This window comes from Cucurbita pepo, chromosome 13 (assembly GCF_057944985.1).
Source record: "Cucurbita pepo subsp. pepo isolate OVF chromosome 13, ASM5794498v1, whole genome shotgun sequence".
NCBI classification, from domain to species: Eukaryota; Viridiplantae; Streptophyta; class Magnoliopsida; order Cucurbitales; family Cucurbitaceae; genus Cucurbita; species Cucurbita pepo.
This window is the reverse complement of record NC_141810.1, coordinates 7,612,887-7,638,543: the sequence shown is the minus strand read 5'-3', so window position 1 is coordinate 7,638,543 and position 25,657 is coordinate 7,612,887.

The window sequence follows — 25,657 nt, the reverse complement described above, 5'->3', positions numbered from 1 at the left end:
ACGTTTTTAGTCCATGCTAAAAGAACCGAGTCACGACCGACGTTTCTCGAAACTTTTGTGGGGAATGATTATTCTGGATGATTTAGAATAGAATATCGATGAAACGGAGTGCTTCAAATCGAACCCTAATTCGGAAACCCTAATCTGGGACGTTTGAAGTCCGTGCTAAAAGAACCGAGTCACGGTCGACGTTTCTCGAAACTTTTGTGGGGAATGATTATTCTTGATGATTTAGAATAGAATATCGATGAAACGGAGTGCTTCAAATCGAACACTAATTCGAAAACCCTAATCTGGGACGTTTGAAGTCCGTGCTAAAAGAACCGAGTCACGGTCGACGTTTCTCGAAACTTTTGTGGGGAATGATTAGTCTTGAAGATTTAGAATAGAATATCGATGAAACGGAGTGCTTCAAATCGAACCCTATTTCGGAAACCCTAATCTGGTACGTTTGAATTTCGTGTTAAAAAAACCGAGTCGCGATCGAAGTTTTTTAAAACTTTTGTGGGGAATGATTAGAACAGTAAAAGAGTGCCTCAAAATTGAACCCTAATTCGGAAACTCTAATCTGGGACATTTGAAATCCATGCTAAAAGAACCGAGTCACGATCGTCGTTAATCCACACTCTCGTAGGGCATGAATAGTCTTGATGATTTAGAATAGAATTTCCAAGAAACAGAGTGCTTCAAATCGAACCCAAATTCGGAAACCCTAATTTGGGACGTTTGAAGGCCGTTCTAAAAGAACCGAGTCAGGGTCGACGTTTCTCAAAACATTTGTGGGGAATGATTAGTCTTGATGATTTAGAATAGAATTTCGATCGAAAAAATGGAGTTCTTCAAATCGAACCCTAATTCGGACACCCTAATCTGGGACGTTTGAAGTCCAGGCTAAAAGAACCGAGTCACGGTCGTCGTTAATCGAAACTGTTGTGGGGGATGATTAGTCTTGATGATTAAGAATATAATTTCGAAGAAACGAAGTGCTTCAAATCGAACCCTAATTCAGAAACCCTAATCTGGGACGTTTGACGTCTGTGCTAAAAGAACCGAGTCACGGTCGACGTTAATGGAAACTTTTGTGGGGAATGATTAGTCTTAATTATTTAGAATAGAATTTCGAAGAAACGGAGTGCTTCAAATCGAACCCTAATTCGGAAACCCTAATCTGGGACGTTTGAAGTCCGTGCTAATTGAACCGAGTCACGGTCGACGTTTCTCGAAACTTTTGTGGGGAATGATTAGTCTTAAAGATTTAGAATAGAATATCGATGAAACGGAGTGCTCCAAATCGAACCCTAATTCGGAAACCCAAATATGGTACGTTTGAATTCCATGCTAAAAAAACCGAGTCGCGGTCGACGTTTTTAAAAACTTTTGTGGGGAATGATTAGAACAGTAAAAGAGTGCTTCAAAATCGAACCCTAATTCGGAAACTCAAATCTGGGACGTTTCAAGAACATGCTAAAAAAACCGAGTTACGGTCGTCGTTAATCGAAACTGTTGTGGGGGATGATTAGTCTTGATGATTTAAAATATAATTTCGAACAAACAGAGTGCTTCAAATCGAATCCTTATTCGAAAACCCTAATCTGGGACGTTTTTAGTCCATGCTAAAAGAACCGAGTCACGGCCGACGTTTCTCGAAACTTTTGTGGGGAATGATTATTCTGGATGATTTAGAATAGAATATCGATGAAACGGAGTGCTTCAAATCGAACCCTAATTCGGAAACCCTAATCTGGGACGTTTGAAGTCCGTGCTAAAAGAACCGAGTCACGGTCGACGTTTCTCGAAACTTTTGTGGGGAATGATTATTCTTGATGATTTAGAATAGAATATCGATGAAACGGAGTGCTTCAAATCGAACCCTAATTCGAAAACCCTAATCTGGGACGTTTGAAGTCCGTGCTAAAAGAACCGAGTCACGGTCGACGTTTCTCGAAACTTTTGTGGGGAATGATTAGTCTTGAAGATTTAGAATAGAATATCGATGAAACGGAGTGCTTCAAATCGAACCCTATTTCGGAAACCCTAATCTGGTACGTTTGAATTTCGTGTTAAAAAAACCGAGTCGCGATCGAAGTTTTTTAAAACTTTTGTGGGGAATGATTAGAACAGTAAAAGAGTGCCTCAAAATTGAACCCTAATTCGGAAACTCTAATCTGGGACATTTGAAATCCATGCTAAAAGAACCGAGTCACGATCGTCGTTAATCCACACTCTCGTAGGGCATCAATAGTCTTGATGATTTAGAATAGAATTTCGAAGAAACAGAGTGCTTCAAATCGAACCCAAATTCGGAAACCCTAATTTGGGACGTTTGAAGGCCGTTCTAAAAGAACCGAGTCAGGGTCGACGTTTCTCAAAACATTTGTGGGGAATGATTAGTCTTGATGATTTAGAATAGAATTTCGATCGAAAAAATGGAGTTCTTCAAATCGAACCCTAATTCGGACACCCTAATCTGGGACGTTTGAAGTCCAGGCTAAAAGAACCGAGTCACGGTCGTCGTTAATCGAAACTGTTGTGGGGGATGATTAGTCTTGATGATTAAGAATATAATTTCGAAGAAACGAAGTGCTTCAAATCGAACCCTAATTCAGAAACCCTAATCTGGGACGTTTGACGTCTGTGCTAAAAGAACCGAGTCACGGTCGACGTTAATGGAAACTTTTGTGGGGAATGATTAGTCTTAATTATTTAGAATAGAATTTCGAAGAAACGGAGTGCTTCAAATCGAACCCTAATTCGGAAACCCTAATCTGGGACGTTTGAAGTCCGTGCTAATTGAACCGAGTCACGGTCGACGTTTCTCGAAACTTTTGTGGGGAATGATTATTCTTGATGATTTAGAATAGAATATCGATGAAACGGAGTGCTTCAAATCGAACCCTAATTCGAAAACCCTAATCTGGGACGTTTGAAGTCCGTGCTAAAAGAACCGAGTCACGGTCGACGTTTCTCGAAACTTTTGTGGGGAATGATTAGTCTTGAAGATTTAGAATAGAATATCGATGAAACGGAGTGCTTCAAATCGAACCCTATTTCGGAAACCCTAATCTGGTACGTTTGAATTTCGTGTTAAAAAAACCGAGTCGCGATCGAAGTTTTTTAAAACTTTTGTGGGGAATGATTAGAACAGTAAAAGAGTGCTCAAAATTGAACCCTAATTCGGAAACTCTAATCTGGGACATTTGAAATCCATGCTAAAAGAACCGAGTCACGATCGTCGTTAATCCACACTCTCGTAGGGCATGAATAGTCTTGATGATTTAGAATAGAATTTCGAAGAAACAGAGTGCATCAAATCGAACCCAAATTCGGAAACCCTAATTTGGGACGTTTGAAGGCCGTTCTAAAAGAACCGAGTGAGGGTCGACGTTTCTCAAAACATTTGTGGGGAATGATTAGTCTTGATGATTTAGAATAGAATTTCGATCGAAAAAATGGAGTTCTTCAAATCTAACCCTAATTCGGACACCCTAATCTGGGACGTTCGAAGTCCAGGCTAAAAGAACCGAGTCACGGTCGTCGTTAATCGAAACTGTTGTGGGGGATGATTAGTCTTGATGATTAAGAATATAATTTCGAAGAAACGAAGTGCTTCAAATCGAACCCTAATTCAAAAACCCTAATCTGGGACGTTTGACGTCTGTGCTAAAAGAACCGAGTCACGGTCGACGTTAATGGAAACTTTTGTGGGGAATGATTAGTCTTAATTATTTAGAATAGAATTTCGAAGAAACGGAGTGCTTCAAATCGAACCCTAATTCGGAAACCCTAATCTGGGACGTTTGAAGTCCGTGCTAATTGAACCGAGTCACGGTCGACGTTTCTCGAAACTTTTGTGGGGAATGATTAGTCTTAAAGATTTAGAATAGAATATCGATGAAACGGAGTGCTCCAAATCGAACCCTAATTCGGAAACCCAAATATGGTACGTTTGAATTCCATGCTAAAAAAACCGAGTCACGGTCGACGTTTTTAAAAACTTTTGTGGGGAATGATTAGAACAGTAAAAGAGTGCTTCAAAATCGAACCCTAATTCGGAAACTCAAATCTGGGACGTTTCAAGAACATGCTAAAAGAACCGAGTTACGGTCGTCGTTAATCGAAACTGTTGTGGGAGATGATTAGTCTTGATGATTTAAAATATAATTTCGAAGAAACAGAGTGCTTCAAATCGAATCCTTATTCGAAAACCCTAATCTGGGACGTTTTTAGTCCATGCTAAAAGAACCGAGTCACGACCGACGTTTCTCGAAACTTTTGTGGGGAATGATTATTCTGGATGATTTAGAATAGAATATCGATGAAACGGAGTGCTTCAAATCGAACCCTAATTCGGAAACCCTAATCTGGGACGTTTGAAGTCCGTGCTAAAAGAACCGAGTCACGGTCGACGTTTCTCGAAACTTTTGTGGGGAATGATTATTCTTGATGATTTAGAATAGAATATCGATGAAACGGAGTGCTTCAAATCGAACACTAATTCGAAAACCCTAATCTGGGACGTTTGAAGTCCGTGCTAAAAGAACCGAGTCACGGTCGACGTTTCTCGAAACTTTTGTGGGGAATGATTAGTCTTGAAGATTTAGAATAGAATATCGATGAAACGGAGTGCTTCAAATCGAACCCTATTTCGGAAACCCTAATCTGGTACGTTTGAATTTCGTGTTAAAAAAACCGAGTCGCGATCGAAGTTTTTTAAAACTTTTGTGGGGAATGATTAGAACAGTAAAAGAGTGCCTCAAAATTGAACCCTAATTCGGAAACTCTAATCTGGGACATTTGAAATCCATGCTAAAAGAACCGAGTCACGATCGTCGTTAATCCACACTCTCGTAGGGCATGAATAGTCTTGATGATTTAGAATAGAATTTCCAAGAAACAGAGTGCTTCAAATCGAACCCAAATTCGGAAACCCTAATTTGGGACGTTTGAAGGCCGTTCTAAAAGAACCGAGTCAGGGTCGACGTTTCTCAAAACATTTGTGGGGAATGATTAGTCTTGATGATTTAGAATAGAATTTCGATCGAAAAAATGGAGTTCTTCAAATCGAACCCTAATTCGGACACCCTAATCTGGGACGTTTGAAGTCCAGGCTAAAAGAACCGAGTCACGGTCGTCGTTAATCGAAACTGTTGTGGGGGATGATTAGTCTTGATGATTAAGAATATAATTTCGAAGAAACGAAGTGCTTCAAATCGAACCCTAATTCAGAAACCCTAATCTGGGACGTTTGACGTCTGTGCTAAAAGAACCGAGTCACGGTCGACGTTAATGGAAACTTTTGTGGGGAATGATTAGTCTTAATTATTTAGAATAGAATTTCGAAGAAACGGAGTGCTTCAAATCGAACCCTAATTCGGAAACCCTAATCTGGGACGTTTGAAGTCCGTGCTAATTGAACCGAGTCACGGTCGACGTTTCTCGAAACTTTTGTGGGGAATGATTAGTCTTAAAGATTTAGAATAGAATATCGATGAAACGGAGTGCTCCAAATCGAACCCTAATTCGGAAACCCAAATATGGTACGTTTGAATTCCATGCTAAAAAAACCGAGTCGCGGTCGACGTTTTTAAAAACTTTTGTGGGGAATGATTAGAACAGTAAAAGAGTGCTTCAAAATCGAACCCTAATTCGGAAACTCAAATCTGGGACGTTTCAAGAACATGCTAAAAAAACCGAGTTACGGTCGTCGTTAATCGAAACTGTTGTGGGGGATGATTAGTCTTGATGATTTAAAATATAATTTCGAACAAACAGAGTGCTTCAAATCGAATCCTTATTCGAAAACCCTAATCTGGGACGTTTTTAGTCCATGCTAAAAGAACCGAGTCACGGCCGACGTTTCTCGAAACTTTTGTGGGGAATGATTATTCTGGATGATTTAGAATAGAATATCGATGAAACGGAGTGCTTCAAATCGAACCCTAATTCGGAAACCCTAATCTGGGACGTTTGAAGTCCGTGCTAAAAGAACCGAGTCACGGTCGACGTTTCTCGAAACTTTTGTGGGGAATGATTATTCTTGATGATTTAGAATAGAATATCGATGAAACGGAGTGCTTCAAATCGAACCCTAATTCGAAAACCCTAATCTGGGACGTTTGAAGTCCGTGCTAAAAGAACCGAGTCACGGTCGACGTTTCTCGAAACTTTTGTGGGGAATGATTAGTCTTGAAGATTTAGAATAGAATATCGATGAAACGGAGTGCTTCAAATCGAACCCTATTTCGGAAACCCTAATCTGGTACGTTTGAATTTCGTGTTAAAAAAACCGAGTCGCGATCGAAGTTTTTTAAAACTTTTGTGGGGAATGATTAGAACAGTAAAAGAGTGCCTCAAAATTGAACCCTAATTCGGAAACTCTAATCTGGGACATTTGAAATCCATGCTAAAAGAACCGAGTCACGATCGTCGTTAATCCACACTCTCGTAGGGCATCAATAGTCTTGATGATTTAGAATAGAATTTCGAAGAAACAGAGTGCTTCAAATCGAACCCAAATTCGGAAACCCTAATTTGGGACGTTTGAAGGCCGTTCTAAAAGAACCGAGTCAGGGTCGACGTTTCTCAAAACATTTGTGGGGAATGATTAGTCTTGATGATTTAGAATAGAATTTCGATCGAAAAAATGGAGTTCTTCAAATCGAACCCTAATTCGGACACCCTAATCTGGGACGTTTGAAGTCCAGGCTAAAAGAACCGAGTCACGGTCGTCGTTAATCGAAACTGTTGTGGGGGATGATTAGTCTTGATGATTAAGAATATAATTTCGAAGAAACGAAGTGCTTCAAATCGAACCCTAATTCAGAAACCCTAATCTGGGACGTTTGACGTCTGTGCTAAAAGAACCGAGTCACGGTCGACGTTAATGGAAACTTTTGTGGGGAATGATTAGTCTTAATTATTTAGAATAGAATTTCGAAGAAACGGAGTGCTTCAAATCGAACCCTAATTCGGAAACCCTAATCTGGGACGTTTGAAGTCCGTGCTAATTGAACCGAGTCACGGTCGACGTTTCTTGAAACTTTTGTGGGGAATGATTAGTCTTAAAGATTTAGAATAGAATATCGATGAAACGGAGTGCTCCAAATCGAACCCTAATTCGGAAACCCAAATATGGTACGTTTGAATTCCATGCTAAAAAAACCGAGTCGCGGTCGACGTTTTTAAAAACTTTTGTGGGGAATGATTAGAACAGTAAAAGAGTGCTTCAAAATCGAACCCTAATTCGGAAACTCAAATCTGGGACGTTTCAAGAACATGCTAAAAAAACCGAGTTACGGTCGTCGTTAATCGAAACTGTTGTGGGGGATGATTAGTCTTGATGATTTAAAATATAATTTCGAACAAACAGAGTGCTTCAAATCGAATCCTTATTCGAAAACCCTAATCTGGGACGTTTTTAGTCCATGCTAAAAGAACCGAGTCACGGCCGACGTTTCTCGAAACTTTTGTGGGGAATGATTATTCTGGATGATTTAGAATAGAATATCGATGAAACGGAGTGCTTCAAATCGAACCCTAATTCGGAAACCCTAATCTGGGACGTTTGAAGTCCGTGCTAAAAGAACCGAGTCACGGTCGACGTTTCTCGAAACTTTTGTGGGGAATGATTATTCTTGATGATTTAGAATAGAATATCGATGAAACGGAGTGCTTCAAATCGAACCCTAATTCGAAAACCCTAATCTGGGACGTTTGAAGTCCGTGCTAAAAGAACCGAGTCACGGTCGACGTTTCTCGAAACTTTTGTGGGGAATGATTAGTCTTGAAGATTTAGAATAGAATATCGATGAAACGGAGTGCTTCAAATCGAACCCTATTTCGGAAACCCTAATCTGGTACGTTTGAATTTCGTGTTAAAAAAACCGAGTCGCGATCGAAGTTTTTTAAAACTTTTGTGGGGAATGATTAGAACAGTAAAAGAGTGCCTCAAAATTGAACCCTAATTCGGAAACTCTAATCTGGGACATTTGAAATCCATGCTAAAAGAACCGAGTCACGATCGTCGTTAATCCACACTCTCGTAGGGCATCAATAGTCTTGATGATTTAGAATAGAATTTCGAAGAAACAGAGTGCTTCAAATCGAACCCAAATTCGGAAACCCTAATTTGGGACGTTTGAAGGCCGTTCTAAAAGAACCGAGTCAGGGTCGACGTTTCTCAAAACATTTGTGGGGAATGATTAGTCTTGATGATTTAGAATAGAATTTCGATCGAAAAAATGGAGTTCTTCAAATCGAACCCTAATTCGGACACCCTAATCTGGGACGTTTGAAGTCCAGGCTAAAAGAACCGAGTCACGGTCGTCGTTAATCGAAACTGTTGTGGGGGATGATTAGTCTTGATGATTAAGAATATAATTTCGAAGAAACGAAGTGCTTCAAATCGAACCCTAATTCAGAAACCCTAATCTGGGACGTTTGACGTCTGTGCTAAAAGAACCGAGTCACGGTCGACGTTAATGGAAACTTTTGTGGGGAATGATTAGTCTTAATTATTTAGAATAGAATTTCGAAGAAACGGAGTGCTTCAAATCGAACCCTAATTCGGAAACCCTAATCTGGGACGTTTGAAGTCCGTGCTAATTGAACCGAGTCACGGTCGACGTTTCTCGAAACTTTTGTGGGGAATGATTAGTCTTAAAGATTTAGAATAGAATATCGATGAAACGGAGTGCTCCAAATCGAACCCTAATTCGGAAACCCAAATATGGTACGTTTGAATTCCATGCTAAAAAAACCGAGTCGCGGTCGACGTTTTTAAAAACTTTTGTGGGGAATGATTAGAACAGTAAAAGAGTGCTTCAAAATCGAACCCTAATTCGGAAACTCAAATCTGGGACGTTTCAAGAACATGCTAAAAAAACCGAGTTACGGTCGTCGTTAATCGAAACTGTTGTGGGGGATGATTAGTCTTGATGATTTAAAATATAATTTCGAACAAACAGAGTGCTTCAAATCGAATCCTTATTCGAAAACCCTAATCTGGGACGTTTTTAGTCCATGCTAAAAGAACCGAGTCACGGCCGACGTTTCTCGAAACTTTTGTGGGGAATGATTATTCTGGATGATTTAGAATAGAATATCGATGAAACGGAGTGCTTCAAATCGAACCCTAATTCGGAAACCCTAATCTGGGACGTTTGAAGTCCGTGCTAAAAGAACCGAGTCACGGTCGACGTTTCTCGAAACTTTTGTGGGGAATGATTATTCTTGATGATTTAGAATAGAATATCGATGAAACGGAGTGCTTCAAATCGAACCCTAATTCGAAAACCCTAATCTGGGACGTTTGAAGTCCGTGCTAAAAGAACCGAGTCACGGTCGACGTTTCTCGAAACTTTTGTGGGGAATGATTAGTCTTGAAGATTTAGAATAGAATATCGATGAAACGGAGTGCTTCAAATCGAACCCTATTTCGGAAACCCTAATCTGGTACGTTTGAATTTCGTGTTAAAAAAACCGAGTCGCGATCGAAGTTTTTTAAAACTTTTGTGGGGAATGATTAGAACAGTAAAAGAGTGCCTCAAAATTGAACCCTAATTCGGAAACTCTAATCTGGGACATTTGAAATCCATGCTAAAAGAACCGAGTCACGATCGTCGTTAATCCACACTCTCGTAGGGCATCAATAGTCTTGATGATTTAGAATAGAATTTCGAAGAAACAGAGTGCTTCAAATCGAACCCAAATTCGGAAACCCTAATTTGGGACGTTTGAAGGCCGTTCTAAAAGAACCGAGTCAGGGTCGACGTTTCTCAAAACATTTGTGGGGAATGATTAGTCTTGATGATTTAGAATAGAATTTCGATCGAAAAAATGGAGTTCTTCAAATCGAACCCTAATTCGGACACCCTAATCTGGGACGTTTGAAGTCCAGGCTAAAAGAACCGAGTCACGGTCGTCGTTAATCGAAACTGTTGTGGGGGATGATTAGTCTTGATGATTAAGAATATAATTTCGAAGAAACGAAGTGCTTCAAATCGAACCCTAATTCAGAAACCCTAATCTGGGACGTTTGACGTCTGTGCTAAAAGAACCGAGTCACGGTCGACGTTAATGGAAACTTTTGTGGGGAATGATTAGTCTTAATTATTTAGAATAGAATTTCGAAGAAACGGAGTGCTTCAAATCGAACCCTAATTCGGAAACCCTAATCTGGGACGTTTGAAGTCCGTGCTAATTGAACCGAGTCACGGTCGACGTTTCTCGAAACTTTTGTGGGGAATGATTAGTCTTAAAGATTTAGAATAGAATATCGATGAAACGGAGTGCTCCAAATCGAACCCTAATTCGGAAACCCAAATATGGTACGTTTGAATTCCATGCTAAAAAAACCGAGTCGCGGTCGACGTTTTTAAAAACTTTTGTGGGGAATGATTAGAACAGTAAAAGAGTGCTTCAAAATCGAACCCTAATTCGGAAACTCAAATCTGGGACGTTTCAAGAACATGCTAAAAGAACCGAGTTACGGTCGTCGTTAATCGAAACTGTTGTGGGGGATGATTAGTCTTGATGATTTAAAATATAATTTCGAACAAACAGAGTGCTTCAAATCGAATCCTTATTCGAAAACCCTAATCTGGGACGTTTTTAGTCCATGCTAAAAGAACCGAGTCACGGCCGACGTTTCTCGAAACTTTTGTGGGGAATGATTATTCTGGATGATTTAGAATAGAATATCGATGAAACGGAGTGCTTCAAATCGAACCCTAATTCGGAAACCCTAATCTGGGACGTTTGAAGTCCGTGCTAAAAGAACCGAGTCACGGTCGACGTTTCTCGAAACTTTTGTGGGGAATGATTATTCTTGATGATTTAGAATAGAATATCGATGAAACGGAGTGCTTCAAATCGAACCCTAATTCGAAAACCCTAATCTGGGACGTTTGAAGTCCGTGCTAAAAGAACCGAGTCACGGTCGACGTTTCTCGAAACTTTTGTGGGGAATGATTAGTCTTGAAGATTTAGAATAGAATATCGATGAAACGGAGTGCTTCAAATCGAACCCTATTTCGGAAACCCTAATCTGGTACGTTTGAATTTCGTGTTAAAAAAACCGAGTCGCGATCGAAGTTTTTTAAAACTTTTGTGGGGAATGATTAGAACAGTAAAAGAGTGCCTCAAAATTGAACCCTAATTCGGAAACTCTAATCTGGGACATTTGAAATCCATGCTAAAAGAACCGAGTCACGATCGTCGTTAATCCACACTCTCGTAGGGCATCAATAGTCTTGATGATTTAGAATAGAATTTCGAAGAAACAGAGTGCTTCAAATCGAACCCAAATTCGGAAACCCTAATTTGGGACGTTTGAAGGCCGTTCTAAAAGAACCGAGTCAGGGTCGACGTTTCTCAAAACATTTGTGGGGAATGATTAGTCTTGATGATTTAGAATAGAATTTCGATCGAAAAAATGGAGTTCTTCAAATCGAACCCTAATTCGGACACCCTAATCTGGGACGTTTGAAGTCCAGGCTAAAAGAACCGAGTCACGGTCGTCGTTAATCGAAACTGTTGTGGGGGATGATTAGTCTTGATGATTAAGAATATAATTTCGAAGAAACGAAGTGCTTCAAATCGAACCCTAATTCAGAAACCCTAATCTGGGACGTTTGACGTCTGTGCTAAAAGAACCGAGTCACGGTCGACGTTAATGGAAACTTTTGTGGGGAATGATTAGTCTTAATTATTTAGAATAGAATTTCGAAGAAACGGAGTGCTTCAAATCGAACCCTAATTCGGAAACCCTAATCTGGGACGTTTGAAGTCCGTGCTAATTGAACCGAGTCACGGTCGACGTTTCTCGAAACTTTTGTGGGGAATGATTAGTCTTAAAGATTTAGAATAGAATATCGATGAAACGGAGTGCTCCAAATCGAACCCTAATTCGGAAACCCAAATATGGTACGTTTGAATTCCATGCTAAAAAAACCGAGTCGCGGTCGACGTTTTTAAAAACTTTTGTGGGGAATGATTAGAACAGTAAAAGAGTGCTTCAAAATCGAACCCTAATTCGGAAACTCAAATCTGGGACGTTTCAAGAACATGCTAAAAGAACCGAGTTACGGTCGTCGTTAATCGAAACTGTTGTGGGGGATGATTAGTCTTGATGATTTAAAATATAATTTCGAACAAACAGAGTGCTTCAAATCGAATCCTTATTCGAAAACCCTAATCTGGGACGTTTTTAGTCCATGCTAAAAGAACCGAGTCACGGCCGACGTTTCTCGAAACTTTTGTGGGGAATGATTATTCTTGGTGATTTAGAATAGAATATCGATGAAACGGAGTGCTTCAAATCGAACCCTAATTCGAAAACCCTAATCTGGGACGTTTGAAGTCCGTGCTAAAAGAACCGAGTCACGGTCGACGTTTCTCGAAACTTTTGTGGGGAATGATTATTCTTGATGATTTAGAATAGAATATCGATGAAACGGAGTGCCTCAAATCGAACCCTAATTCGAAAACCCTAATCTGGGACGTTTGAAGTCCGTGCTAAAAGAACCGAGTCACGGTCGACGTTTCTCGAAACTTTTGTGGGGAATGATTAGTCTTGAAGATTTAGAATAGAATATCGATGAAACGGAGTGCTTCAAATCGAACCCTATTTCGGAAACCCTAATCTGGTACGTTTGAATTTCGTGTTAAAAAAACCGAGTCGCGATCGAAGTTTTTTAAAACTTTTGTGGGGAATGATTAGAACAGTAAAAGAGTGCCTCAAAATTGAACCCTAATTCGGAAACTCTAATCTGGGACATTTGAAATCCATGCTAAAAGAACCGAGTCACGATCGTCGTTAATCCACACTCTCGTAGGGCATGAATAGTCTTGATGATTTAGAATAGAATTTCCAAGAAACAGAGTGCTTCAAATCGAACCCAAATTCGGAAACCCTAATTCGGGACGTTTGAAGGCCGTTCTAAAAGAACCGAGTCAGGGTCGACGTTTCTCAAAACATTTGTGGGGAATGATTAGTCTTGATGATTTAGAATAGAATTTCGATCGAAAAAATGGAGTTCTTCAAATCGAACCCTAATTTGGACACCCTAATCTGGGACGTTTGAAGTCCAGGCTAAAAGAACCGAGTCACGGTCGACGTTTCTCGAAACTTTTGTGGGGAATGATTAGTCTTGAAGATTTAGAATAGAATATCGATGAAACGGAGTGCTTCAAATCGAACCCTATTTCGGAAACCCTAATCTGGTACGTTTGAATTCCGTGTTAAAAAAATCGAGTCGCGATCGAAGTTTTTTAAAACTTTTGTGGGGAATGATTAGAACAGTAAAAGAGTGCCTCAAAATTGAACCCTAATTCGGAAACTCTAATCTGGGACATTTGAAATCCATGCTAAAAGAACCGAGTCACGATCGTCGTTAATCCACACTCTCGTAGGGCATGAATAGTCTTGATGATTTAGAATAGAATTTCGAAGAAACAGAGTGCTTCAAATCGAACCCAAATTCGAAAACCCTAATTTGGGACGTTTGAAGGCCGTTCTAAAAGAACCGAGTCAGGGTCGACGTTTCTCAAAACATTTGTGGGGAATGATTAGTCTTGATGATTTAGAATAGAATTTCGATCGAAAAAATGGAGTTCTTCAAATCGAACCCTAATTCGGACACCCTAATCTGGGACGTTTGAAGTCCAGGCTAAAAGAACCGAGTCACGGTCGTCGTTAATCGAAACTGTTGTGGGGGATGATTAGTCTTGATGATTAAGAATATAATTTCGAAGAAACGAAGTGCTTCAAATCGAACCCTAATTCAGAAACCCTAATCTGGGACGTTTGACGTCTGTGCTAAAAGAACCGAGTCACGGTCGACGTTAATGGAAACTTTTGTGGGGAATGATTAGGCTTAATTATTTAGAATAGAATTTCGAAGAAACGGAGTGCTTCAAATCGAACCCTAATTCGGAAACCCTAATCTGGGACGTTTGAAGTCCGTGCTAATTGAACCGAGTCACGGTCGACGTTTCTCGAAACTTTTGTGGGGAATGATTAGTCTTAAAGATTTAGAATAGAATATCGATGAAACGGAGTGCTCCAAATCGAACCCTAATTCGGAAACCCAAATATGGTACGTTTGAATTCCATGCTAAAAAAACCGAGTCGCGGTCGACGTTTTTAAAAACTTTTGTGGGGAATGATTAGAACAGTAAAAGAGCGCTTCAAAATCGAACCCTAATTCGGAAACTCAAATCTGGGACGTTTCAAGAACATGCTAAAAGAACCGAGTTACGGTCGTCGTTAATCGAAACTGTTGTGGGGGATGATTAGTCTTGATGATTTAAAATATAATTTCGAAGAAACAGAGTGCTTCAAATCGAATCCTTATTCGAAAACCCTAATCTGGGACGTTTGTAGTCCATGCTAAAAGAACCGAGTCACGGCCGACGTTTCTCGAAACTTTTGTGGGGAATGATTATTCTTGGTGATTTAGAATAGAATATCGATGAAACGGAGTGCTTCAAATCGAACCCTAATTCAGAAACCCTAATCTGGGACGTTTGAAGTCCGTGCTAAAAGAACCGAGTCACGGTCGACGTTTCTCGAAACTTTTGTGGGGAATGATTATTCTTGATGATTTAGAATAGAATATCGATGAAACGGAGTGCCTCAAATCGAACCCTAATTCGAAAACCCTAATCTGGGACGTTTGAAGTCCGTGCTAAAAGAACCGAGTCACGGTCGACGTTTCTCGAAACTTTTGTGGGGAATGATTAGTCTTGAAGATTTAGAATAGAATATCGATGAAACGGAGTGCTTCAAATCGAACCCTATTTCGGAAACCCTAATCTGGTACGTTTGAATTTCGTGTTAAAAAAACCGAGTCGCGATCGAAGTTTTTTAAAACTTTTGTGGGGAATGATTAGAACAGTAAAAGAGTGCCTCAAAATTGAACCCTAATTCGGAAACTCTAATCTGGGACATTTGAAATCCATGCTAAAAGAACCGAGTCACGATCGTCGTTAATCCACACTCTCGTAGGGCATGAATAGTCTTGATGATTTAGAATAGAATTTCCAAGAAACAGAGTGCTTCAAATCGAACCCAAATTCGGAAACCCTAATTCGGGACGTTTGAAGGCCGTTCTAAAAGAACCGAGTCAGGGTCGACGTTTCTCAAAACATTTGTGGGGAATGATTAGTCTTGATGATTTAGAATAGAATTTCGATCGAAAAAATGGAGTTCTTCAAATCTAACCCTAATTCGGACACCCTAATCTGGGACGTTCGAAGTCCAGGCTAAAAGAACCGAGTCACGGTCGTCGTTAATCGAAACTGTTGTGGGGGATGATTAGTCTTGATGATTAAGAATATAATTTCGAAGAAACGAAGTGCTTCAAATCGAACCCAAATTCGGAAACCCTAATTTGGGACGTTTGAAGGCCGTTCTAAAAGAACCGAGTCAGGGTCGACGTTTCTCAAAACATTTGTGGGGAATGATTAGTCTTGATGATTTAGAATAGAATTTCGATCGAAAAAATGGAGTTCTTCAAATCGAACCCTAATTTGGACACCCTAATCTGGGACGTTTGAAGTCCAGGCTAAAAGAACCGAGTCACGGTCGACGTTTCTCGAAAGTTTTGTGGGGAATGATTAGTCTTGAAGATTTAGAATAGAATATCGATGAAACGGAGTGCTTCAAATCGAACCCTATTTCGGAAACCCTAATCTGGTACGTTTGAATTTCGTGTTAAAAAAACCGAGTCGCGATCGAAGTTTTTTAAAACTTTTGTGGGGAATGATTAGAACAGTAAAAGAGTGCCTCAAAATTGAACCCTAATTCGGAAACTCTAATCTGGGACATTTGAAATCCATGCTAAAAGAACCGAGTCACGATCGTCGTTAATCCACACTCTCGTAGGGCATGAATAGTCTTGATGATTTAGAATAGAATTTCCAAGAAACAGAGTGCTTCAAATCGAACCCAAATTCGGAAACCCTAATTTGGGACGTTTGAAGGCCGTTCTAAAAGAACCGAGTCAGGGTCGACGTTTCTCAAAACATTTGTGGGGAATGATTAGTCTTGATGATTTAGAATAGAATTTCGATCGAAAAAATGGAGTTCTTCAAATCGAATCCTAATTTGGACACCCTAATCTGGGACGTTTGAAGTCCAGGCTAAAAGAACCGAGTCACGGTCGACGTTTCTCGAAACTTTTGTGGGGAATGATTAGTCTTGAAGATTTAGAATAGAATATCGATGAAACGGAGTGCTTCAAATCGAACCCTATTTCGGAAACCCTAATCTGGTACGTTTGAATTCCGTGTTAAAAAAACCGAGTCGCGATCGAAGTTTTTTAAAACTTTTGTGGGGAATGATTAGAACAGTAAAAGAGTGCCTCAAAATTGAACCCTAATTCGGAAACTCTAATCTGGGACATTTGAAATCCATGCTAAAAGAACCGAGTCACGATCGTCGTTAATCCACACTCTCGTAGGGCATGAATAGTCTTGATGATTTAGAATAGAATTTCGAAGAAACAGAGTGCTTCAAATCGAACCCAAATTCGAAAACCCTAATTTGGGACGTTTGAAGGCCGTTCTAAAAGAACCGAGTCAGGGTCGACGTTTCTCAAAACATTTGTGGGGAATGATTAGTCTTGATGATTTAGAATAGAATTTCGATCGAAAAAATGGAGTTCTTCAAATCGAACCCTAATTCGGACACCCTAATCTGGGACGTTTGAAGTCCAGGCTAAAAGAACCGAGTCACGGTCGTCGTTAATCGAAACTGTTGTGGGGGATGATTAGTCTTGATGATTAAGAATATAATTTCGAAGAAACGAAGTGCTTCAAATCGAACCCTAATTCAGAAACCCTAATCTGGGACGTTTGACGTCTGTGCTAAAAGAACCGAGTCACGGTCGACGTTAATGGAAACTTTTGTGGGGAATGATTAGTCTTAATTATTTAGAATAGAATTTCGAAGAAACGGAGTGCTTCAAATCGAACCCTAATTCGGAAACCCTAATCTGGGACGTTTGAAGTCCGTGCTAATTGAACCGAGTCACGGTCGACGTTTCTCGAAACTTTTGTGGGGAATGATTAGTCTTAAAGATTTAGAATAGAATATCGATGAAACGGAGTGCTCCAAATCGAACCCTAATTCGGAAACCCAAATATGGTACGTTTGAATTCCATGCTAAAAAAACCGAGTCGCGGTCGACGTTTTTAAAAACTTTTGTGGGGAATGATTAGAACAGTAAAAGAGTGCTTCAAAATCGAACCCTAATTCGGAAACTCAAATCTGGGACGTTTCAAGAACATGCTAAAAGAACCGAGTTACGGTCGTCGTTAATCGAAACTGTTGTGGGGGATGATTAGTCTTGATGATTTAAAATATAATTTCGAACAAACAGAGTGCTTCAAATCGAATCCTTATTCGAAAACCCTAATCTGGGACGTTTTTAGTCCATGCTAAAAGAACCGAGTCACGGCCGACGTTTCTCGAAACTTTTGTGGGGAATGATTATTCTTGGTGATTTAGAATAGAATATCGATGAAACGGAGTGCTTCAAATCGAACCCTAATTCGGAAACCCTAATCTGGGACGTTTGAAGTCCGTGCTAAAAGAACCGAGTCACGGTCGACGTTTCTCGAAACTTTTGTGGGGAATGATTATTCTTGATGATTTAGAATAGAATATCGATGAAACGGAGTGCTTCAAATCGAACCCTAATTCGAAAACCCTAATCTGGGACGTTTGAAGTCCGTGCTAAAAGAACCGAGTCACGGTCGACGTTTCTCGAAACTTTTGTGGGGAATGATTAGTCTTGAAGATTTAGAATAGAATATCGATGAAACGGAGTGCTTCAAATCGAACCCTATTTCGGAAACCCTAATCTGGTACGTTTGAATTCCGTGTTAAAAAAACCGAGTCGCGATCGAAGTTTTTTAAAACTTTTGTGGGGAATGATTAGAACAGTAAAAGAGTGCCTCAAAATTGAACCCTAATTCGGAAACTCTAATCTGGGACATTTGAAATCCATGCTAAAAGAACCGAGTCACGATCGTCGTTAATCCACACTCTCGTAGGGCATGAATAGTCTTGATGATTTAGAATAGAATTTCCAAGAAACAGAGTGCTTCAAATCGAACCCAAATTCGGAAACCCTAATTTGGGACGTTTGAAGGCCGTTCTAAAAGAACCGAGTGAGGGTCGACGTTTCTCAAAACATTTGTGGGGAATGATTAGTCTTGATGATTTAGAATAGAATTTCGATCGAAAAAATGGAGTTCTTCAAATCGAACCCTAATTCGGACACCCTAATCTGGGACGTTTGAAGTCCAGGCTAAAAGAACCGAGTCACGGTCGTCGTTAATCGAAACTGTTGTGGGGGATGATTAGTCTTGATGATTAAGAATATAATTTCGAAGAAACGAAGTGCTTCAAATCGAACCCTAATTCAAAAACCCTAATCTGGGACGTTTGACGTCTGTGCTAAAAGAACCGAGTCACGGTCGACGTTAATGGAAACTTTTGTGGGGAATGATTAGTCTTAATTATTTAGAATAGAATTTCGAAGAAACGGAGTGCTTCAAATCGAACCCTAATTCGGAAACCCTAATCTGGGACGTTTGAAGTCCGTGCTAATTGAACCGAGTCACGGTCGACGTTTCTCGAAACTTTTGTGGGGAATGATTAGTCTTAAAGATTTAGAATAGAATATCGATGAAACGGAGTGCTCCAAATCGAACCCTAATTCGGAAACCCAAATATGGTACGTTTGAATTCCATGCTAAAAAAACCGAGTCGCGGTCGACGTTTTTAAAAACTTTTGTGGGGAATGATTAGAACAGTAAAAGAGTGCTTCAAAATCGAACCCTAATTCGGAAACTCAAATCTGGGACGTTTCAAGAACATGCTAAAAGAACCGAGTTACGGTCGTCGTTAATCGAAACTGTTGTGGGGGATGATTAGTCTTGATGATTTAAAATATAATTTCGAACAAACAGAGTGCTTCAAATCGAATCCTTATTCGAAAACCCTAATCTGGGACGTTTTTAGTCCATGCTAAAAGAACCGAGTCACGGCCGACGTTTCTCGAAACTTTTGTGGGGAATGATTATTCTTGGTGATTTAGAATAGAATATCGATGAAACGGAGTGCTTCAAATCGAACCCTAATTCGGAAACCCTAATCTGGGACGTTTGAAGTCCGTGCTAAAAGAACCGAGTCACGGTCGACGTTTCTCGAAACTTTTGTGGGGAATGATTATTCTTGATGATTTAGAATAGAATATCGATGAAACGGAGTGCTTCAAATCGAACCCTAATTCGAAAACCCTAATCTGGGACGTTTGAAGTCCGTGCTAAAAGAACCGAGTCACGGTCGACGTTTCTCGAAACTTTTGTGGGGAATGATTAGTCTTGAAGATTTAGAATAGAATATCGATGAAACGGAGTGCTTCAAATCGAACCCTATTTCGGAAACCCTAATCTGGTACGTTTGAATTTCGTGTTAAAAAAACCGAGTCGCGATCGAAGTTTTTTAAAACTTTTGTGGGGAATGATTAGAACAGTAAAAGAGTGCCTCAAAATTGAACCCTAATTCGGAAACTCTAATCTGGGACATTTGAAATCCATGCTAAAAGAACCGAGTCACGATCGTCGTTAATCCACACTCTCGTAGGGCATGAATAGTCTTGATGATTTAGAATAGAATTTCCAAGAAACAGAGTGCTTCAAATCGAACCCAAATTCGGAAACCCTAATTTGGGACGTTTGAAGGCCGTTCTAAAAGAACCGAGTCAGGGTCGACGTTTCTCAAAACATTTGTGGGGAATGATTAGTCTTGATGATTTAGAATAGAATTTCGATCGAAAAAATGGAGTTCTTCAAATCGAACCCTAATTCGGACACCCTAATCTGGGACGTTTGAAGTCCAGGCTAAAAGAACCGAGTCACGGTCGTCGTTAATCGAAACTGTTGTGGGGGATGATTAGTCTTGATGATTAAGAATATAATTTCGAAGAAACGAAGTGCTTCAAATCGAACCCTAATTCAGAAACCCTAATCTGGGACGTTTGACGTCTGTGCTAAAAGAACCGAGTCACGGTCGACGTTAATGGAAACTTTTGTGGGGAATGATTAGTCTTAATTATTTAGAATAGAATTTCGAAGAAACGGAGTGCTTCAAATCGAACCCTAATTCGGAAACCCTAATCTGGGACGTTTGAAGTCCGTGCTAATTGAACCGAGTCACGGTCGACGTTTCTCGAAACTTTTGTGGGGAATGATTAGTCTTAAAGATTTAGAATAGAATATCGATGAAACGGAGTGCTCCAAATCGAACCCTAATTCGGAAACCCAAATATGGTACGTTTGAATTCCATGCTAAAAAAACCGAGTCGCGGTCGACGTTTTTAAAAACTTTTGTGGGGAATGATTAGAACAGTAAAAGAGTGCTTCAAAATCGAACCCTAATTCGGAAACTCAAATCTGGGACGTTTCAAGAACATGCTAAAAGAACCGAGTTACGGTCGTCGTTAATCGAAACTGTTGTGGGGGATGATTAGTCTTGATGATTTAAAATATAATTTCGAAGAAACAGAGTGCTTCAAATCGAATCCTTATTCGAAAACCCTAATCTGGGACGTTTTTAGTCCATGCTAAAAGAACCGAGTCACGGCCGACGTTTCTCGAAACTTTTGTGGGGAATGATTATTCTTGGTGATTTAGAATAGAATATCGATGAAACGGAGTGCTTCAAATCGAACCCTAATTCAGAAACCCTAATCTGGGACGTTTGAAGTCCGTGCTAAAAGAACCGAGTCACGGTCGACGTTTCTCGAAACTTTTGTGGGGAATGATTATTCTTGATGATTTAGAATAGAATATCGATGAAACGGAGTGCTTCAAATCGAACCCTAATTCGAAAACCCTAATCTGGGACGTTTGAAGTCCGTGCTAAAAGAACCGAGTCACGGTCGACGTTTCTCGAAACTTTTGTGGGGAATGATTAGTCTTGAAGATTTAGAATAGAATATCGATGAAACGGAGTGCTTCAAATCGAACCCTATTTCGGAAACCCTAATCTGGTACGTTTGAATTTCGTGTTAAAAAAACCGAGTCGCGATCGAAGTTTTTTAAAACTTTTGTGGGGAATGATTAGAACAGTAAAAGAGTGCCTCAAAATTGAACCCTAATTCGGAAACTCTAATCTGGGACATTTGAAATCCATGCTAAAAGAACCGAGTCACGATCGTCGTTAATCCACACTCTCGTAGGGCATGAATAGTCTTGATGATTTAGAATAGAATTTCCAAGAAACAGAGTGCTTCAAATCGAACCCAAATTCGGAAACCCTAATTTGGGACGTTTGAAGGCCGTTCTAAAAGAACCGAGTCAGGGTCGACGTTTCTCAAAACATTTGTGGGGAATGATTAGTCTTGATGATTTAGAATAGAATTTCGATCGAAAAAATGGAGTTCTTCAAATCGAACCCTAATTCGGACACCCTAATCTGGGACGTTTGAAGTCCAGGCTAAAAGAACCGAGTCACGGTCGTCGTTAATCGAAACTGTTGTGGGGGATGATTAGTCTTGATGATTAAGAATATAATTTCGAAGAAACGAAGTGCTTCAAATCGAACCCTAATTCAGAAACCCTAATCTGGGACGTTTGACGTCTGTGCTAAAAGAACCGAGTCACGGTCGACGTTAATGGAAACTTTTGTGGGGAATGATTAGTCTTAATTATTTAGAATAGAATTTCGAAGAAACGGAGTGCTTCAAATCGAACCCTAATTCGGAAACCCTAATCTGGGACGTTTGAAGTCCGTGCTAATTGAACCGAGTCACGGTCGACGTTTCTCGAAACTTTTGTGGGGAATGATTAGTCTTAAAGATTTAGAATAGAATATCGATGAAACGGAGTGCTCCAAATCGAACCCTAATTCGGAAACCCAAATATGGTACGTTTGAATTCCATGCTAAAAAAACCGAGTCGCGGTCGACGTTTTTAAAAACTTTTGTGGGGAATGATTAGAACAGTAAAAGAGTGCTTCAAAATCGAACCCTAATTCGGAAACTCAAATCTGGGACGTTTCAAGAACATGCTAAAAGAACCGAGTTACGGTCGTCGTTAATCGAAACTGTTGTGGGGGATGATTAGTCTTGATGATTTAAAATATAATTTCGAAGAAACAGAGTGCTTCAAATCGAATCCTTATTCGAAAACCCTAATCTGGGACGTTTTTAGTCCATGCTAAAAGAACCGAGTCACGGCCGACGTTTCTCGAAACTTTTGTGGGGAATGATTATTCTTGGTGATTTAGAATAGAATATCGATGAAACGGAGTGCTTCAAATCGAACCCTAATTCAGAAACCCTAATCTGGGACGTTTGAAGTCCGTGCTAAAAGAACCGAGTCACGGTCGACGTTTCTCGAAACTTTTGTGGGGAATGATTATTCTTGATGATTTAGAATAGAATATCGATGAAACGGAGTGCTTCAAATCGAACCCTAATTCGAAAACCCTAATCTGGGACGTTTGAAGTCCGTGCTAAAAGAACCGAGTCACGGTCGACGTTTCTCGAAACTTTTGTGGGGAATGATTAGTCTTGAAGATTTAGAATAGAATATCGATGAAACGGAGTGCTTCAAATCGAACCCTATTTCGGAAACCCTAATCTGGTACGTTTGAATTTCGTGTTAAAAAAACCGAGTCGCGATCGAAGTTTTTTAAAACTTTTGTGGGGAATGATTAGAACAGTAAAAGAGTGCCTCAAAATTGAACCCTAATTCGGAAACTCTAATCTGGGACATTTGAAATCCATGCTAAAAGAACCGAGTCACGATCGTCGTTAATCCACACTCTCGTAGGGCATGAATAGTCTTGATGATTTAGAATAGAATTTCCAAGAAACAGAGTGCTTCAAATCGAACCCAAATTCGGAAACCCTAATTTGGGACGTTTGAAGGCCGTTCTAAAAGAACCGAGTCAGGGTCGACGTTTCTCAAAACATTTGTGGGGAATGATTAATCTTGATGATTTAGAATAGAATTTCGATCGAAAAAATGGAGTTCTTCAAATCGAACCCTAATTCGGACACCCTAATCTGGGACGTTTGAAGTCCAGGCTAAAAGAACCGAGTCACGGTCGTCGTTAATCGAAACTGTTGTGGGGGATGATTAGTCTTGATGATTAAGAATATAATTTCGAAGAAACGAAGTGCTTCAAATCGAACCCTAATTCAGAAACCCTAATCTGGGACGTTTGACGTCTGTGCTAAAAGAACCGAGGAACGGTCGACGTTAATGGAAACTTTTGTGGGGAATGATTAGTCTTAATTATTTAGAATAGAATTTCGAAGAAACGGAGTGCTTCAAATCGAACCCTAATTCGGAAACCCTAATCTGGGACGTTTGAAGTCCGTGCTAATTGAACCGAGTCACGGTCGACGTTTCTCGAAACTTTTGTGGGGAATGATTAGTCTTAAAGATTTAGAATAGAATATCGATGAAACGGAGTGCTCCAAATCGAACCCTAATTCGGAAACCCAAATATGGTACGTTTGAATTCCATGCTAAAAAAACCGAGTCGCGGTCGACGTTTTTAAAAACTTTTGTGGGGAATGATTAGAACAGTAAAAGAGTGCTTCAAAATCGAACCCTAATTCGGAAACTCAAATCTGGGACGTTTCAAGAACATGCTAAAAGAACCGAGTTACGGTCGTCGTTAATCGAAACTGTTGTGGGGGATGATTAGTCTTGATGATTTAAAATATAATTTCGAAGAAACAGAGTGCTTCAAATCGAATCCTTATTCGAAAACCCTAATCTGGGACGTTTTTAGTCCATGCTAAAAGAACCGAGTCACGGCCGACGTTTCTCGAAACTTTTGTGGGGAATGATTATTCTTGGTGATTTAGAATAGAATATCGATGAAACGGAGTGCTTCAAATCGAACCCTAATTCAGAAACCCTAATCTGGGACGTTTGAAGTCCGTGCTAAAAGAACCGAGTCACGGTCGACGTTTCTCGAAACTTTTGTGGGGAATGATTATTCTTGATGATTTAGAATAGAATATCGATGAAACGGAGTGCTTCAAATCGAACACTAATTCGAAAACCCTAATCTGGGACGTTTGAAGTCCGTGCTCAAAGAACCGAGTCACGGTCGACGTTTCTCGAAACTTTTGTGGGGAATGATTAGTCTTGAAGATTTAGAATAGAATATCGATGAAACGGAGTGCTTCAAATCGAACCCTATTTCGGAAACCCTAATCTGGTACGTTTGAATTTCGTGTTAAAAAAACCGAGTCGCGATCGAAGTTTTTTTAAACATTTTGTGGGGAATGATTAGAACAGTAAAAGAGTGCCTCAAAATTGAACCCTAATTCGGAAACTCTAATCTGGGACATTTGAAATCCATGCTAAAAGAACCGAGTCACGATCGTCGTTAATCCACACTCTCGTAGGGCATGAATAGTCTTGATGATTTAGAATAGAATTTCGAAGAAACAGAGTGCTTCAAATCGAACCCAAATTCGGAAACCCTAATTTGGGACGTTTGAAGGCCGTTCTAAAAGAACCGAGTCAGGGTCGACGTTTCTCAAAACATTTGTGGGGAATGATTAGTCTTGATGATTTAGAATAGAATTTCGATCGAAAAAATGGAATTCTTCAAATCGAACCCTAATTCGGACACCCTAATCTGGGACGTTTGAAGTCCAGGCTAAAAGAACCGAGTCACGGTCGTCGTTAATCGAAACTGTTGTGGGGGATGATTAGTCTTGATGATTAAGAATATAATTTCGAAGAAACGAAGTGCTTCAAATCGAACCCTAATTTAGAAACCCTAATCTGGGACGTTTGACGTCTGTGCTAAAAGAACCGAGGAACGGTCGACGTTAATGGAAACTTTTGTGGGGAATGATTAGTCTTAATTATTTAGAATAGAATTTCGAAGAAACGGAGTGCTTCAAATCGAACCCTAATTCGGAAACCCTAATCTGGGACGTTTGAAGTCCGTGCTAATTGAACCGAGTCACGGTCGACGTTTCTCGAAACTTTTGTGGGGAATGATTAGTCTTAAAGATTTAGAATAGAATATCGATGAAACGGAGTGCTCCAAATCGAACCCTAATTCGGAAACCCAAATATGGTACGTTTGAATTCCATGCTAAAAAAACCGAGTCGCGGTCGACGTTTTTAAAAACTTTTGTGGGGAATGATTAGAACAGTAAAAGAGTGCTTCAAAATCGAACCCTAATTCGGAAACTCAAATCTGGGACGTTTCAAGAACATGCTAAAAGAACCGAGTTACGGTCGTCGTTAATCGAAACTGTTGTGGGGGATGATTAGTCTTGATGATTTAAAATATAATTTCGAAGAAACAGAGTGCTTCAAATCGAATCCTTATTCGAAAACCCTAATCTGGGACGTTTTTAGTCCATGCTAAAAGAACCGAGTCACGGCCGACGTTTCTCGAAACTTTTGTGGGGAATGATTATTCTGGATGATTTAGAATAGAATATCGATGAAACGGAGTGCTTCAAATCGAACCCTAATTCGGAAACCCTAATCTGGGACGTTTGAAGTCCGTGCTAAAAGAACCGAGTCACGGTCGACGTTTCTCGAAACTTTTGTGGGGAATGATTATTCTTGATGATTTAGAATAGAA